This window comes from Carassius auratus, chromosome 2 (assembly GCF_003368295.1).
Source record: "Carassius auratus strain Wakin chromosome 2, ASM336829v1, whole genome shotgun sequence".
Lineage (NCBI taxonomy): Eukaryota > Metazoa > Chordata > Actinopteri > Cypriniformes > Cyprinidae > Carassius > Carassius auratus.
Window position 1 is genome coordinate 7,377,339 of NC_039244.1, and position 5,696 is coordinate 7,383,034.

Sequence of the window (5,696 nt, forward strand, 5' to 3'; positions counted from 1 at the left end):
AACCGGAACCGGGAACACTTCCCATACCACCTGATGTACTTGCTACATCATTAGAAGAATGGCATCTACGCTAATATTAGTCTGTTTCGCTCTTATTCTGAGGTCACCGTAGCCACCAGATGCAGTCTGTATCTAGATATGAGGGTCACTGCAGTCACCCGGATCCAGTACGTATCCAGACCAGATGGTGGATCAGCACCTAGAAAGGACCTCTACATCCCTGAAAGACAGCGGAGACCAGGACAACTAAAGCCCCAGATACAGATTCCCTGTAAAGACCTTGTCTCAGATGACAATCAGGACAAGACCACACAAAACAGATGATTCTTCTGCACAATCTGACTTTGCTGCAGCCTGAAATTGAACTACTGGTTTCGTCTGGTCAGAGGAGAACTGGCCCCTCAACTGAGCCTGGTTTCTCCCAAGGATTTTTTCTCCATTCTGTCACAGATGGAGTTTCGGTTCCTTGCCGCTGTTGCCTCTGGCTTGCTTAGTTGGAATCACTTCATCTACAGCGATATCGTTGACTTGATTGGAAATAAATGCACAGACACTATTTAAACTGAACAGAGATGACATCACTGAATTCAGTGATGAACTGCCTTTAACTGTCATTTTGCATTATTGACACACTGTTTCCTAATGAATGTTGTTCAGTTGCTTTGACGCAGTGTATTTTGTTTAAAGCGCTATACAGTATAAATAAAATGTGACTTGACTTTACTTTTAAGACAATGCCCCCATCTCACTGCAAAATGGATGGAGCATTTCTTGAATTTGAAAGCATTAAAATAATAAAATGGCCAGCCCAGGGTCCTGATCTCAAACCAGATGAAAATCTCTGGTATATCCATGACAACAAAGTTATGGCTGAGAATCCCACTACAGTTACCGAGCTATGGAAGAGACTGGACTGGATTATACCGACACAATGTGAGAAACTAGTGATATCCTGCGGCCGCAGATATGCTGAAGTCATTCAAAGCAGTGGCGTCTACAATTCCTGTAAAGTTTTGCAAAAAAAAAAAAAAAAAACGATGGCTGCGTCCGAAATCGCATTCTTAACGAGTAGGTACTTAATTTCAATAATTCGTTAAAGAGTACGTACTCTACAGCCAAATCTCATTGAGTATGAATGCGGTCCGCCATGTTTACATTATCATGTGACCTATGACGTTATAACAAGCACAACAACTTCAAATATATGACTGACTGCTACAGGTCAGCATACTTCCGGGTGGTATTAGGGTTACAGAATTCCACAGCCACAATAAAGAGGCTCACTAAACAGTGGAGAATACAGTGACACTAATGACAATTATTTTTTTTTTTTCTTTCTATAACTATGGTGTAAAAGGCTGCCTACTCCCAACTACAGAAGGGAACCTTTCAAATTGAGGGCAAAGTCGATCATATTCCCAAACTTTCTTCCAACGAAAATAGCCAGGTTGTCAACCACTTACAGTTAAGGGATAACCCACAGGAAGGTTACTTTTGCAACAATGGCAAATAACCATGAACCCTGGGGCTTAAATGTACACTTAAAACCATCTAACCTGGTCATGATTTCCAAAGAGCTGATCCAATTGGGCTTACTGGGATTTCAGGGAACTGGGAACAGGACCCTTTACTCAAGCTCTAAAAGGGCAACACAGGCTTCTAACAATGGTCTCCACACTACCTGACAGGAATTTAAGGGAACCATTTTGATGCTACTGAAGGAGTGGATGCCGAGTTGCCATATCCTTCATTCTGATATTAATTATATTATTACATGATTTCTTGTTTGACTATTAATCAAGTTATAGCAAGAGTGAAATGTGTAACCTTATGTGTGCTGTATTTCTTTTCCTCAAGATTAATGTCCACATATTATGTGTGTGTATCCAACCGTAATGATAAGACACTTGCCAGTGCTAGAAAGCCTTGAATTTTAGATAAGTTCTCTGTGTATGTGTGTTAGTATCTGGCTGTACAGGGAGAAGTTCAGACAGTCCCAGGACAAACAATCAACTGCCAGTGTCCAGCGTATCAGATATACGTCTTTGGAGAGTTTATCTAGGTTTTGGAACCAATCAGAAATTTGTTGACTCATGTATTGACACAATTAGTATCCTCTGTCAGGGTATAACTGTGGTTGAGTTTGATTTGTACGGGGCGGCCTGCGAACTCCTTCGAGAGTATTGAAGCTGACTTCTGCTGATGAAATTGCAAACTATTTTCTTCAAGTAAAATTATTATTATTACTTGAACTCATCTCTGACTCCTGGTCTTTATTGAGACATATCTGGTCCTTGGGTTTTAACTGTAAATTCCCCTACACTACCCACCCCCAGATGACCCTCCCACTCTCCTCAAGGCCTCAGTATGGACTTTCAACAAACTGGCAAATGGCAAATGATACTCGGTTTCAGCTCTTCATGCAAAAAGCCCTGCTACATATGCATGACTTCACACTAGACAAATGCAGCCAAGATGAATACATCTAAATATTCGGTCAAGTAATGAATGAATGCATGTGTTAATGAAACAATTAGGCTATATTTTATTTACTGACAACAACAGGAGACATGAATAAACAAGTAAAATAATAAATAAAAGTAACCGTTACAATAAATAAAATACAAGTCAACAACACATGAAACAAAACTTTATTCAGACATTGTTCTGTTTTTGAATGTTTACAGACGGTGATCCCACATCCGTCCATCACATCCCTCACTGCTGCAGTCAGACTGAATCTGATCATGATGAGAGAGGGACATCGAGTCCTTGTCTGAGTGCATAGAGAGGATGAGGAAGACCATGATGAAGACCCTGAACCACACAACCCTGAACAAGAGCAGGAGAACATGTGCGGGACGATCTGACTGCTGCTGTGTCTGCTCCAAACATTTGTGTCTGCTCACCATGAACATGACTCCCTGTAAAACATTTAAAACACTTTATATCATGTTGTCAGCATTCTATTAATTGCTGAATTTAATTTAATATTTTTACAATTCCATGTTAATTTGATATAGCTTCATTATTTCTGTGGTGTAGTGAACTGGACTGGTCAGCAGAAGGTTGCTGGATCAATCTCCACCGGTGTGTCTTTACTCCAGGTTCTCCAGAGGGATTGAGTTCAGCACTGTAAGTCACTTCAGATAAAAGTGTCTGGCCAATTAATACATGTAAATGTAAATTTTGTGAATGCTTTTTGTGTGTGTCTTGGGCAGAAAAATGCTCAATAAAGCTGCTTATTTCTTAAAGCTTTTTTTCTTCAATGTTCTACAATAATAGTAATGCATGCATACATTTAATACAGTTTCTATTTGGGGTTTTAAAGGGTCAGGTCATCTAAACATATAAATTCAGTCATAAATGACTTGCCTCCATTCTGTTCAATCCTTTACCTGAACATAAAAGGTGATTTTGGTCAAGTTTCTCCTGCTGGTTTGTGTTCATACAGTATCAGTCAATGGAGCCTGACTTTCAGATTCTTCATGACATTATTTGATGATACTTTAGAAAATTCTGAAACTCAGGCTTTATTGACTGATGTTGTATGAACAGAAACCAGCAGAACAAACTTGACCAAAATCACATCCTCAGTGTCTTTTGGTTTTTCTCTAGATGCTCTTGCTGGCTCTGGGGTCACTGAAGATGAAGAGACCACAGCAACATCTGGTCCTGATGAGAAACAAGAGGAGATGCAGTGATTCATGTGCATTTCACCCATGGCACTCCATCTTCTCCATCCTCAGTGCACACAGCTGTCTGCAGACATTTCAGATCCTGCAAAGATGCAAAAACACAAAACAAAAGCAGTCATTTTAACAGCACAGTGTCACTTCATTTGTGTATTAGAAGTAACAGAATGATCTTACTTTAGATTTTGGTTTCAGGTTTTTTCCACAGATGCTGCTGTCACCTGCTCCACCACAAAAGATCTGCATCAAATGTACAGGATCAAGAACAAGAATCAGAAAAGTGCTGTAATAACTGTTTATTAATACACTACAACTTAAGATTTAAAATATGTTTTGATGACTGTAGTGTCCTCACTCTGAGAGTCTTTGATGGCATCATTCCTTCATCAGTCTCTCTGCAGCTGATAAACATACGTGTGTCTCATCTGTCCCTGTAACATCCAGACAAGAGTCAGTCTCCTCTGTCATTATCTGTGATATACTGCATTTACATGTTGAGGTAGATGCTGATGTGTTCATTCACTTTATCCAACACAAGAGTTCCACAATTTATCAACAATACTAATGGTCAAATGAAATAGATAACTCATGTTTACTTAATGTAGATTTATTTATTTACATTACTTACATTAATCTAAAGCAAAGTAGACAGTTGATTCTACATAATAACACACACATTTTTCACTCAAATGTCTGTTCATGTGATTTGCTCTTTTGCAATTCTCTTAGAACATTTCTCTGTCTCATATTAGACAGACATTTAATCGTCTTTATGATGTATATGGTTCATGCAAATCCACTTTGGAGACGTACATGTGCTTACTGGAGATCCGGGGCTTGTACCATGAAGCTGGATTAGGTGGCTAGCCAGCTATGTTTCAGCTTAGTTTCCGCCAACCCTGGGTTTTAGGTACTATGAAAGTAGCTCGGCTTTAATGGGTGTTCGTTGCCATGGTATCTTACGCTGCACGGCTAACCTGCTTTGGGACAGGTTATGTCCTGGATTCAAGATCTCAAAATGAAGGTGAACCAATCAGATGTGAGAGAAGTGACACATGTCTGACACAAAGTCACTCCAGTTTATCTTGCTCCAAATTAAAGGTCACTTATGCTTAAAAAAAAAAAAAAAAAAAATCTGGTTTAATGATAATAACTGAGTCATTTTATGTTTTATATAATTATTGTAATTCATATTATTATTTATCTCTTACACACAAGCAATTTTAGTTTAACAGTTATTATAAATAAATAAATAAATAAATATTAATGTATACAGATCATGTAATATAAATAAGCTGTAGTATCAAAAGATTGAACTATTTTAAAAATTACAATTCTGAACTTACATGTTCAAGTCTCTATCACTATATATTTTCAAATGTATAAACTAAGTTAACAAGTTCCACTTGTGACTACACTGATGGAGCAAGATCATTTATTTTATTAGTCCTCCTTCATTTTTCATATGACATTTAAATGTGTCATATTCTTCAATCTCTTAACCTTTAGCAAAACCTTTAACCTTTAGTCCCGCGAGAAGTAAATCAAACTTGCTTTGTATTGCAATGCTCGTGATTTGCTGTTCGCTAGTGATGTCACACATTCATGTGCACGTGCTCCACAAACTCAGGATCAAAGCCTGAATTGACAAAGAAAGTTGATGATCAGCATCATGGTACCAACAAAGCGGGATTGGAGAGGTTTGGTTTTGTCAACTCAAAACTAATCTTGTAACTCTGAATTTGTTCAGCTACCATCATGGTACAGGCCCCCACTGTTCGCTTTACATAATAAAACATGTTTTGTTGTTGTTGTTGTTTTTTTTACAAATATACTTAAATGTTACTGGCTAGCATCTTTACACCTTAACAAATCAACAGTTTACTCTACAGTAGCTCAACAAATACGATTTTATCACATGGGAACCGTGTTTTGTTTTATAATACTCATCTTTGTAAACACCCTCTACGCTGCTCTCCTTCACGTTCGATGACGATTTAG

General features: G+C 38.2%; 1 long non-coding RNA gene across 1 annotated transcript; it reads left to right on the forward strand.

Moving 5' to 3' along the window:
* Positions 1–2,524: 2,524 nt before the first annotated feature.
* Positions 2,525–4,050, forward strand: LOC113110592 (uncharacterized). Its single transcript, XR_003293178.1, has 3 exons — positions 2,525–2,926; positions 3,046–3,135; positions 3,619–4,050. It is a non-coding gene; the product is annotated as an uncharacterized LOC113110592 (long non-coding RNA).
* The last annotated feature ends 1,646 nt before the right edge of the window (positions 4,051–5,696 follow it).